General features: G+C 48.1%; 2 long non-coding RNA genes across 2 annotated transcripts in view; both read right to left on the bottom strand.

Moving 5' to 3' along the window:
• The window catches only part of LOC140421854 (uncharacterized), a 514,775-nt gene that overhangs the window by 166,414 nt on the left and 335,258 nt on the right, over nucleotides 1-13,103 (bottom strand). The gene's annotated exons all lie outside the window — the stretch shown is intronic.
• Nucleotides 7,758-13,103, bottom strand: part of LOC140421853 (uncharacterized) — a 33,361-nt gene continuing 28,015 nt past the window's right edge. The window contains exon 2 of the long non-coding RNA XR_011947126.1: nucleotides 7,758-9,547. This is a non-coding gene — a long non-coding RNA (uncharacterized lncRNA). The remainder of the gene's footprint in view (nucleotides 9,548-13,103) is intronic.

Below are 13,103 nucleotides of genomic sequence, written 5' to 3'. Positions count from 1 at the left end.
GACCTGGACAATATCCAGGCTTTTTTTTTTTAAATAATATTTTATTGAAAATTTTTGGTCAACCAACACAGTACATTGTGCATCCTTTACACAACATTGTAACAATACAGATAATAATGACCTTTTTAAGTTTAAACAAAAACAACAACAAATAAATAAATATTAAATAACAAAAAAATAAAAACTAGCCCTAATTGGCAACTGCCTTGTCTCAGGCCACACCCCCCCCATCCCCCCCCATCCCTCCCCCCCCCCCCCCAAGTCCTGGGCCGCTGCTGCTGCCTTCTTTGTTCTCCCCTATCTATCTTTCCGCAAGATATTCGACGAACGGTTGCCACCGCCTAGTAAACCCTTGAGCCGACCCCCTTAGGACGAACTTAATCCGCTCTAACTTTATGAACCCCGCCATATCATTTATCCAGGTCTCCACCCCCGGGGGCTTGGCTTCTTTCCACATTAGCAATATTCTGCGCCGGGCTACTAGGGACGCAAAGGCCAAAACATCGGCCTCTTTCGCCTCCTGCACTCCCGGCTCTTGTGCAACCCCAAATATAGCCAACCCCCAGCTTGGTTCGACCCGGACTCCTACTACTTTCGAAAGCACCTTTGTCACCCCCATCCAAAACCCCTGTAGTGCCGGGCATGACCAAAACATATGGGTATGATTCGCTGGGCTTCTCGAGCACCTCGCACACCTATCCTCCACCCCAAAAAATTTACTGAGCCGTGTTCCAGTCATATGTGCCCTGTGTAATACCTTAAACTGAATCAGGCTTAGCCTGGCGCACGAGGACGACGAGTTTACCCTGTTTAGGGCATCTGCCCACATCCCCTCCTCAATCTCCTCCCCTAGCTCTTCTTCCCATTTCCCTTTTAGTTCGTCCATCATAGTCTCCCCTTCGTCTCTCATTTCCCTATATATATCCGACACCTTACCGTCCCCCACCCATTTCTTTGAGATGACTCTGTCCTGCACCTCTTGTGTCGGGAGCTGCGGGAATTCCCTCACCTGTTGCCTCGCAAAAGCCCTCAATTGCATGTACCTGAATGCATTCCCTTGGGGCAACCCATATTTCTCGGTCAGCGCTCCCAGACTCGCAAACTTCCCATCCACAAATAGATCTTTCAATTGCGTTATACCTGCTCTTTGCCACATTCCATATCCCCCATCCATTCCCCCCGGGGCAAACCTATGGTTGTTTCTTATCGGGGACCCCCCCAGTGCTCCGGTCTTTCCCCTATGTCGTCTCCACTGTCCCCAAATCTTCAGTGTAGCTACCACCACCGGACTCATGGTATAGTTCCTTGGTGAGAACGGCAATGGGGCTGTCACCATAGCCTGCAGGCTGGTCCCCCTACAGGACGCCCTCTCTAATCTCTTCCACGCCGCTCCTTCCTCCTCTCCCATCCACTTACTCACCATTGAAATATTAGCGGCCCAATAATACTCACTTAGGCTCGGTAGTGCCAGCCCCGCCCCTATCCCTACTACGCTGTAAGAATCCCTTCCTCACTCTCGGAGTCTTCCCGGCCCAAACAAAACCCATGATACTCTTTTCTATCCTTTTGAAAAAAGCCTTCGTGATCACCACCGGGAGACACTGAAACACAAAGAGGAATCTCGCGAGGACCACCATCTTAACCGCCTGCACCCTCCCTGCCATTGACAATGCTACCATATCCCATCTCTTGAAATCTTCCTCCATCTGTTCCACCAACCGCGTCAAATTTAGCCTGTGCAATGTGCCCCAATTCTTAGCTATCTGGATCCCCAGGTAACGAAAGTCTCTTGTTACCTTCCTCAACGGTAGGTCTTCTATTTCTCTACTCTGCTCCCCTGGATGCACCACAAACAGCTCACTCTTCCCCATGTTCAATTTATACCCTGAAAAATCCCCAAACTCCCCAAGTATCCGCATTATTTCTGGCATCCCCTCCGCTGGATCCGCCACATATAGTAGCAGATCATCCGCATATAAAGATACCCGGTGTTCTTCTCCTCCCCTAAGTATTCCCCTCCAACCCTTGGAACCTCTCAGCGCTATCGCCAGGGGCTCAATCGCCAGTGCAAACAGTAATGGGGACAGAGGACATCCCTGCCTTGTCCCTCTATGGAGCCGAAAATATGCCGATCCCCGTCCATTCGTGACCACACTCGCCACTGGGGCCCTATACAACAGCTGCACCCATCTAACATACCCCTCTCCGAACCCAAATCTCCTCAACACCTCCCACAGATAATCCCACTCCACTCTATCAAATGCTTTCTCGGCATCCATCGCCACTACTATCTCCGTTTCACCCTCTGGTGGGGCCATCATCATTACCCCTAACAACCTCCGTATGTTCGTGTTCAGCTGTCTCCCCTTCACAAACCCAGTTTGGTCCTCATGAACCACCCCCGGGACACATTCCTCTATTCTCATTGCCATTACCTTGGCCAAGACCTTGGCATCTACATTGAGGAGGGAGATTGGTCTGTAGGACCCGCATTGTAGCGGATCCTTTTCCTTCTTTAAAAGAAGCGATATCGTTGCTTCTGACATAGTCGGGGGCAGTTGTCCCCTTTCCTTTGCCTCGTTAAAGGTCCTCGTCAGTAGCGGGGCGAGCAAGTCCAAATATTTTCTGTAAAATTCAACTGGGAATCCGTCCGGTCCCGGGGCCTTTCCCGTCTGCATGTTCCTAATTCCTTTCACCACTTCTTCTACCGTGATCTGTGCTCCCAATCCCATCCTTTCCTGCTCTTCCACCTTGGGAATTTCCAGCCGATCCAAAAACTCCATCATTCTCTCCCTCCCATCCGGGGGTTGAGCTTCATACAATTTTTTATAAAATATCTTAAACACTTCATTCACTCTCCCCGCTCCGTCTCTCCATCTTCGTCTCTCACCCCCCCTATTTCCCTCGCTGCACCCCTTTTCCTCAATTGGTGTGCCAGCAATCTGCTCGCCTTCTCTCCATATTCATACTGTACACCCTGCGCCTTCCTCCATTGTGCCTCTGCAGTGCCTGTGGTCAGCAAGTCAAATTCCACATGCAGCCTTTGCCTTTCCCTATACAGTCCCTCCTCCGGTGCTTCCGCATACTGTCTGTCCACCCTCAAAAGTTCTTGCAACAACCGCTCCCGTTCCTTACTCTCCTGCTTCCCTTTATGTGTCCTTATTGATATCAGCTCCCCCCTAACCACCGCCTTCAACGCCTCCCAGACCACTCCCACCTGAACCTCCCCATTGTCATTGAGTTCCAATACTTTTCAATGCATCCCCTCACCCTTAAGCACACCCCCTCACCCGCCATTAGTCCCATGTCCATTCTCCAGGGTGGACGCCCTCTTGTTTCCTCCCCTATCTCCAAGTCTACCCAGTGTGGGGCATAATCCGAAATGGCTATAGCCGTATATTCCGTTCCCCTCACCCTCGGGATCAATGCCCTACCCAACACAAAAAAGTCTATGCGTGAATAGACTTTATGGACATAGGAGAAAAACGAGAACTCCTTACTCCTAGGTCTACTGAATCTCCACGGGTCCACCCCTCCCATCTGCTCCATAAAATCCTTAAGCACCTTGGCTGCTGCCGGCCTCCTACCAGTCCTGGACTTCGACCTATCCAGCCTTGGTTCCAACACCGTGTTAAAGTCTCCCCCCATTATCAGCTTTCCGGTCTCTAGGTCTGGGATGCGTCCTAGCATTCGCCTCATAAAATTGGCATCGTCCCAATTCGGGGCATACACGTTTACCAACACCACCATCTCTCCCTGTAATTTGCCACTCACCATCACGTATCTGCCCCCGTTATCCGCCACTATAGTCTTTGCCTCGAACATTACCCGCTTCCCCACTAATATAGCCACCCCCCTGTTTTTCGCATCCAGCCCCGAATGGAACACCTGCCCTACCCATCCTTTGCGCAACCTAACCTGATCTATCAGTTTCAGGTGCGTTTCCTGTAACATGACCACATCTGCTTTAAGTTTCTTAAGGTGTGCGAGTACTCGTGCCCTCTTTATCGGCCCGTTAAGCCCCCTCACGTTCCACGTGATCAGCCGAGTTGGGGGGCTTCCCACCCCCCCCCCCCCCCCCCCCCCTGCCGGTTAGCCATCATCTTTTTCCAGCTTCTCGCCCAGTTCCCATGCAGCTGTATTTCTCCCAGACGGTGCCCCCCCGCCCATCCTTTCCCGTACCCACTCCCCCCTTTCCCCAGCAGCAGCAACCCAGTAATTCCCCCCTCCTCCCCCCCCCCCCCGCTAGACCCCCCGCTAGCGTAGTTACTCCCCCCATGTTGCTCCCAGAAGTCAGCAAACTCTGGCTGACCTCGGCTTCCCCCAGTGATCACGGCTCGCACCGTGCGGCGCCCCCTCCTTCCTGCTTCTCTATTCCCGTCATAATTATCATAGCGCGGGAACCAAGCCCGCGCCTCTCCCTCGGCCCCGCCTCCCATGGCCAGCGCCCCATCTCCTCTCCCTCCCCACCTCCCCCCATCACCACCTGTGGGAGAAAGAAAAGTTACCATACCGCAGGATTAATCATACAATCCCTCTTCGCCCCCCCCCCCCCACTCGTCCCACCACTTTGTCCAAACGTTCATTTTCGTAGTCCAATCATTCCAATTTTTCTTCTACAATAAAAGTCCACGCTTCATCCGCCGTCTCAAAGTAGTGGTGCCTCCCTTGATATGTGACCCACAGTCTTGCCGGTTGCAGCATTCCAAACTTTATCTTTTTTTTGTGAAGTACCGCTTTGGCCCGATTAAAGCTCGCCCTCCTTCTCGCCACCTCCGCACTCCAATCTTGATAGACGCGGATCACCGCGTTCTCCCATTTACTACACCGAGTTTTCTTCGCCCATCTAAGGACCATTTCTCTATCCTTAAAACGGAGGAATCTCACCACTATGGCTCTGGGAGCTTCTCCTGCTCTCGATCCTCGCGCCATAACTCGGTATGCTCCCTCCACCTCCAACGGACCCGTCGGGGCCTCCACTCCCATTAACGAGTGCAGCATTGTGCTCACATATGCCCCGACGTCCGCCCCCTCCACACCTTCAGGAAGGCCAAGAATCCTCAAGTTGTTCCTCCTTGCGTTATTTTCCAGTGTCTCCAACCTCTCCACAGATCGTTTCTGGTGTGCCTCCTGTATCTCCGACTTCACCACCAGGCCCTGTATATCGTTTTCATTCTCTGCTGCTTTCGCCTTCACGACCCGAAGCTCCTGCTCCTGGGTCTTTTGTTCCTCCTTTAGCCCTTCGATCGCCTGTAGTATCGGGGCCAACAACTCTTTCTTCATTTCCTTTTTTATCTCCTCCACGCAGCGTTTCAAAAACTCTTGTTGTTCAGGGCCCCATATGAAACTGCCACCTTCCGACGCCATCTTGGTTTCTGCTTGCCTTCCTTGCCGCTGCTCCAAAGGATCCGCTGCAATCCGGCCACTTTCCTCTCCTTTTTCCATCCGTGTCCAGGGGGAACACCCTTCTGGTTTACCGCACGGTGTTTTCAGCCGTTAAAATTGCCGTTGGGGCTCCTATCAAGAGCCCAAAAGTCCGTTTCACAGGGAGCTGCCGAAACGTGCGACTCAGCTGGTCATCGCCGCACCCGGAAGTGACAATATCCAGGCTTGAGCTGACAAGTGGCAAGTTACATTTGTGCCACACAAGTGGCAGGCAATGACCATCTCCTCCAAGAGAGGATCTAACCATCGCCCCTTGACATTCAATGACATTCCATCGCTGAATCCTCCACAATCAACATCCGGGGGGGTGCCATTGATCAAAAACTGAACTGGACAAGCCACATTAATACTGCAGCTACCAGGGCAGGTCAAAGACTCAGAATCCTATGGCTTGTAACTCACCTCCTGACCCCCCAAAACTTATCAATGATCTACAAGGCACAAGTCAGGAGTGTAATAGAATACTCTCCACTTGCCTCGGTGAGTGTCGCTCCAACACTCAAGAAGCTCAACACCATCCAGGACAAAGCAGCCCGCTTGATTGCTCCTCCTTCCACAAACATTCAAACCCTCCATCACCGACGAACAGTGGCAGCCGTGTGCACCATCTACAAGATGCACTGCAGTAACTCACCAAGGTTCGTTAGGCAGCACCTTCCAAACCCACAACCACTACCATCTAGAAGGACGAGCAACAGAAACCGAGTACTCCACCATCTGGAGGTTCCCCTCCAAGTCACTCAGCACCCTGACATGGAAATATATCGCCGCTCCTTCACTGACGCAACATCCTGGAACTCCCTAACAGCACAGTGGGTGTGCACAGTGGGTGTACCTAACATCAAGTACTGCAGCTGTTCAAGAAGACAACTCATCAGCACCTTCTGAAGGGCAACTAGGAACAGGCAATAAATGCTGGCCTCACCAGCAATGCCCACATCCCATAAATGATTTTTTTAAAAACTGCCTTTGAGTAGCAGAGGAAACAGGAGGGTAGGAGCAGGCTTTTTGCCCGCTCGAGTCCAAAGGTGTGCAGGTAAGGTGGATTGGCCGTGTTACATTGCCTCTGGGAGAGTCCAAATGTTTTGGTAGGGTTGTGGGTATTGGGCTGGAGCTTGGGCCTAGATAGGATGTGTTTTGGAGGGTTGGTGCAGACTCAATGGGCTGAATGGCCTCCTTCTGCAATGTAGAGATTGTATGATTCTATGAGCCTGCTCTATCATTCAACTCGATCATGGCTGATCTACCTCTATGTTATTTTCCTGCATTGTCTCCACGTCACCTTGATGCTTTTAGTATCTAAAAATCTGACCCTCCTCACAACACACAATTCCAGAGTTTTAGGTCAGCAGCAAACTTGGAAACATTACAACTGATCCTCAATAATAATCTTTATTATTGTCATAAGTAGGCTTACATTAACACTGCAATGAAGTTACTGTGAAAATCCCCTCATTGCCACATTCCGGAGCCTGTCCGGGTCACAGAGGGAGAATTTAGAATATCCAAATTACCTAACAGCATGCCTTTTGGGACTTATGGGAGGAAACCTGAGCACCTGGAGAAATCCCACGCAGACACGGGGAGAATGTGCAGACAGCGACCCAAGGCGAGAATCAAACCTGGGGCCCTGGCGCTGTGAGACAACTGTGCTAACCACTGAGCTCCCGTGCTGTAACATCCAAATCACTGATATAGATTGATGCAGCTTCCCTTTGATAAATCCACACTGACTCTGCCCAATCCTACCATTATTTTCCAAGTGTGCATTTTTCACATCCTTTCGAATAGACTGACGTCAGGCTAACAGGTCTGCAGTTCCCCATTTTCTCTCTCCTTCCTTCAATTGAACATTTTCCACCTTCCAATGGAGGAGCTATTCTAGAATCTATAGAATTTTGGAAGTTGATTACCAATGGATGCACCATCTCTCCAGCCGCCTCTTTCAACTCTCTGGGATGTAGATCCTCAGGGCCAGGGCATTTATCAATGTTCAATCCCATTAATGTTTCGAGTATTACTTTTTCCTAATAATAATCTCTTTGTGTTCCACATGCACACTGGGTCCCTTGGTTCTCTAATATCATTGGGACGATTTCTGTAAATTCCTGGGTGAAGACAGACACACATTTGTTTAATAATAAATAAAAACAGCAAATGTTAGATAAATTCAGCAGGTCAGGCAGTATAGGTGTAAAGAGGAACACAGTAAATATTTTGAGTCACATATGGCTTTTTTACAGAAATGCTTGTTTATTTTCTCTGCCTCATTCACCATTATCAAATCTGTCTGTAAGGAACGCACATTTGGATTGGATTGGATTTGTTTATTGTTGCGTGCACCAAGATACAGTGAAAAGTATTTTTCTGCGAGCAGCTCAACAGATCATTAAGTACATGAAAAGAAAAGGGAATAAAAGAAAATACATAATAGGGCAACAGAAGGTACACAATGTAACTAGACAACACCGGCATCAGATGAAGCATACAGGTGTGTAGTGTTAATTTTTGTCTGTCTTTTTCACAAATCTATCAAAGCTTTTACAGTCAGATTTCATGTTTCCCACTAGTTTTTTTTCTCATTTTTGTTTCCTCTTTCTTCATCAGTGTCTTGGTTCTCTTTTGCTAAATACTAAAAAGCTCCCAATCCTCAGGCTTGCTGCTTTTTTGGTTGCTTTATGAGCCTCTTCCTTTGATTAATGGAAACTTTAACTTCTCTGGTTAGTCACGGTTACATCTCTCTTCCTGTTGGATTTTAGTTCTTTAAAGGAATGTACACTTCTTGTAAATCATGTATTAATTCCTTAAATGCTAGGTATTGCCTGTCTTCTGTCATAACTTTTAATGTAGCTTCCCAATTTACCTCAACCAACTTTCCCCTCAAAACTTTGTAGAAACACCCAGCTAAATTAAACAAACAATCTTTCTGATCGCCACAGTCCATCTCCAAGGCAACTTGGCATGCTTTGGGGTGTTCCAAACAGAAATGCAAGCTAAATACATTTTCCCTCCCAAACACCCTTTTGTGGTTGAGTAATTTATGTGATTGACAGCAGCAATAATTGCCCAATCCATTCTCTGTAATCACTTGTGAACTCGCTGGTGTGCCTGCAGATGGGATAACTGAGTGAATCCTTTCCCACACAAGGAGCAGATGAACGTCTCTCTCCAGTGTGAACCCATTAATGTGTCAGCAGGTTAGATGATTGAGTGAATCCTTTCCCACACTCAGTGCAGATGAATGGCCTCTCCCCGGTGTGAACTCGCTGGTGCATCTGCAGGGTGAATGATTCAATGAATCCCTTCCCACACACTGAGCAGGTGAATGGCCTCTCCCCAGTGTGAACTCTCTGGTATGTCAGCAGGTGAGGTAACTGAGTGAATCTCTTGCCACACTCAGAGCAGTTGAATGGTCTCTCCCCAGTGTGAACTCGCTGGTGTGTCTGCAGGCTGCATAAACGACTGAATCCCTTCCCACTCAGAGCAGGTGAACGGCCTCTCTCCAGTGTGAAGTCACTGATGTGTCAACAGATTCCATGAGTGAGTGAACTCCTTCTGACAAAGCAGGTGAATGCCTTCTCTCCACTGTGAACTCGCTGGTGTGTCCGCAAATTGTTTAAATGAGTGAATCCCTTCCCACACTCACAGGTGAATGGCCTCTCCCCAGTGTGAATACACCGATGAATCTCCAGCTTAAATGGGGAATTGGATTCCTTCCCACAGTCCCCACATTTCCACGGTTTCTCCATGGTGCCAGTGTCCTCGTGTCTCTCCAGGTTGACTGATCAGTTGAAGCCTCGTCCACACACAGAACCTGTGTATAGTCTCTCCTTACTGTGAATGGTGTGACATTTTTCAGGCTGTATTACTGGTTAAAGCTCTTTCCACAGACAGTTTACTGAAACACTCTCTCCGTTGTGTCTCAGGGCTTTTTCAGTTCCAGTCACAAAATATTTCAAAGAAGACAGAACAAAAAAACGTTACCTCTTCTAGAGCCTTAGGCCAATGAGATTCAGGTCCTGATGAATTGAGCGACTCTACCAGATCTTGACGTGATGTTTGGTTTGAGATTTCTGACTGGAAATTCTCACTTTCAGATATCCTGAAAAAGGAATTCACAAAAGTCATCAATGTCAGTGCAGGATAGAAATTCAAAACAGACAATTCTAGTTTCTACAGAACATTCTTTAATCACTTTTTCCCCAAAGCTGTAAATCTCCTTCCCACTCACTCTCCATTGTCTCTCACTGTGCGGAAAATACACCCTCCCTATTCCCCAAAGCTGCCAATTCATGCTGATCAACAGGTCCATACTCACTGCTTCCTGTCCAGGATATAGAGACCTGACAAGCTTCATGCAAGCTGCTAGACTAGAAATTTATATGTCTATATATATTATAGATTTAAAATGTGTATAGTATAGGATTGTATTGTCTGATTTGAGACACAGGGAGGGGGACATGAAGAAGGATGAGGTGCAGAAGAAATTTACCAGAATAGTTGCAGGAATGAGGGAATTTAGCGACAACTTGTAAAAGTTGGGGTTGTTCTCCTTGGTGTAAAGGAGGTTGAGGGGAGGGTTCATGGAGCTGTACAAGTTGATGACAGGTTTAGGTGAACAAAGAAAAGCAGTTTATATTAGCTGATGGGACGAGGGCTTGGAGAACAGATTTAAGGTTTGATGAGAGATGGGAGAGGACTTGAGGAAGAGATTGTTTTACCCAGAGCCTGAACAAGATCCTAGAGGGTGGGCTGGGGGAAACCTGGGGTTTCCCTTGGTCACCCACTTCATTCACCAGCAGTTTCCAGACTTCCCACACTCCATGCCTAGTTTCAGCAACCTGCCTCTCATGTTCACCCACAGTTTTCTGGACCCTCTGTATTTCATCCTGTTTTTTAATTTCTCTCCCACGCCCTCCACATACACACATTGTTCACCTGCAGTTTCCAGGCTCCAGGCTTGTGTTCACCTGCAGTTACCAGACTCCTAAACAACCCTCTTATGGACTGACCTGATTAACACTACACCCCAGTATGCTTCACCCGATGCCGGTGTTTATGTAGTTACATTGTGTGCCTTGTGTTGCCCTATTATGTATTTTCTTTTCTTCCCATGTACTTAATGATCTGTTGAGCTGCTCGCAGAAAAATACTTTTCACTGTACCTTGGTACACGTGACAATAAACAAAATCCAATCCATCCAGTTACCAGCTCCTCCCCCCCCCACCCATGTTCACCCCGTTTCCAGGCCCCCTTCCAAACTTGTGTTCACCCATGGTTTCTAGCCCACCCCACATGTTTTCCCATAGTTTCCAGGCCCCCCTTCTGTTCACTAGTCGTTTCCAACCTCGCTTCTCCCGTGTTCGCTTTGTCAGCAGCACCAGACCACGCATGCTCACAGCAGAGGCCGTCCAGAATCGTGGATAGGGAACTTTATGGAGTGTTCTAGGTAAGTAATGTACCATTTACAGAATGAATTTCAGACAGGTCATTAATGTCCTGGCATTCAATTCGAGATGGGGCGGGGGGGGGGGGGGAGGGCAGAGATTCAGTATGCAAAATCATCGCTGTCGGTCCAGAATAGAATTCAGAAGTTAAAAGCGTTTCTCTTGGTTTGAGTTTTCTGTGTGAAAATCCTCCCCTTCTAACCCCTGTAAAAGGAGTTTCCAGAATCCATCCCTGTCAGTCCAGGAGAGAAACTCACAACATTCTCTCCTCCTGCTGACAGGACAAGGAGCACCGCGCATGCGCACCGCTACCCGCTGCCTCCCCTCAAGTTACCTCCGGTCTTTCATCAGCCTAAGGTTTGCATCTGTTGCCCGTTCGGTGTAAATGTGGAATCACTGGGTTATTATGTGGCCTGTACAGGATTCATGTTAACTCTTCCATCCCACAGCAGACTTTATTTTTCCACCTTCCGGCTCCACTCCTTTCTTACCTGAAGTTTCTTCGACATCATCGCGGGCGACCATATTTAACTACACTGCGCATGCTCCAATAACGCGGCTGCGCAGTGTCTCCGGCAGTGAAACTAGGGCACAGTCTGGGCCGCGGGGAATGATGGGTGATAGCACCGCCGTTCAATGTCAATATTACTGCATGGTCAATGATGTTTTGAGATCCGTGTGGAATTGCAGCCAAAAGCCCCAAATATACAAGCGGTAATCAATTGTCGAACCCCAGTGTATTGGATTTCTACCAGAGTGCTTTCTGGATGTGATTAGTTGAAATGACACAAGAAGCTACCCAGAATCACGGAATTGTCACAGCGTAGAAGGAGGGCATTGAACCCGTCATGTCTGACAGGCTCTTGGAATTAGCATTTCAATTAGTGTCATTTCCCCTGCCTTCTCCACATGACTGCACAATGTTTATTTTCAAATGATCATCTAATTCCTTCTTGAATGCCTGAATTGAACCTGCCCTGGTGGGAAGTGTCCACTGTCCATACCATATGTGCAGACGTGGTTCCACCCTGTGTTTGGAGCATGTACAATGTCAGTCATGACCAGAAACATATGCTTCTCTCTCTCAAGTCCACCATGGGTAAAGGAGGGGATTGTGGGTCAGAGGAACCAATTGATCCAGCGGGTGGATGGAGGGGCTCCGGAAACATGTGTACACTGCAAGCCCCGAATGAGAAGCTACCACTTTCCCGGTTGCCCCAAGAAATCTTGGGAGGAAATGTCCCAGTGCCAAACCCAGAGCGGAGAAAAGAATGTTGTGAATTTCTATCCTGGACTGACAGTGTTGGAGTTTGGAAACTCCTTTTACAGAAGCGCAGGATTTTCACAGCAAACACAAACCAAGAAAAATGTCTGTCTCCTCCTGAATTTTTATCCTGGACTGACTGATGAATTTTGTAAACTAAAACAATTACAGCTGTTGGGATAGATTGAACAGATTGGGGCTGCACAGTGGTTAGCACTGCTGCCTACAGGGCTGAGGATCCAGATTCGATCATGGCCCCAGGTCACTGTCTGTGTGGAGTTTGCACATTCTCCCCTTGTCTGTGTGGGCCTCATCCCCACATCCCAAAGATGTGCAGATTAGGTGGATTGGTGACGCTAAACTATCCCTTAATTGGAAAAAAAAATTGGGTACTCTACATTTATTTTTTAAAATTGAACAAATTGGGGCCTTTTTTCATTAGAAAAAGGAAGAGTTAACAGTGTGCTGATGGAGATCTTTAAACTGATCAATGGATTGGACGGGGTAGATATGGAATGTTTCCACTTGATATTTCTTTACTCAGAGACTAGTGAGAATGTGGAACTGACGAATGTGATATAAAATAGTTACTTTAGAGATATTAGTTACTGTAATGTAAACATAGGCCGGTCTGATTCTGTTAGTTCACAAAGGATTTCAGAACGCATGGCAAATTCAGGGGGAGGGGTGTCCAGCTAAGGAGGAGAAAAGGATGCTGGGTAACAGGAGGCCAGAGGAAGGGATGAGAAGTGAGCCAATCAGGATGTATGGCCAGGTCAGGAGGGGTATAGGATGACCTATGGGAATCGTGTACGTGAAACTTGATGCCATTTGAATGTATTTGCAGAAATCCCTTTGTCTCCTTCTTCATTCGTTTTCCAGGGGTCTAGGAGACTAGTTCTGTGTCCTGTGCCTGTGTGAAATGAATCAGACTTGCAAGTCAAAT

The sequence above is a fragment of the Scyliorhinus torazame genome, chromosome 5 (genome assembly GCF_047496885.1).
Source record: "Scyliorhinus torazame isolate Kashiwa2021f chromosome 5, sScyTor2.1, whole genome shotgun sequence".
NCBI lineage: Eukaryota > Metazoa > Chordata > Chondrichthyes > Carcharhiniformes > Scyliorhinidae > Scyliorhinus > Scyliorhinus torazame.
Note: the sequence above shows the minus strand (reverse complement) of the source record. Positions and strands in the feature narration are given on the sequence as shown.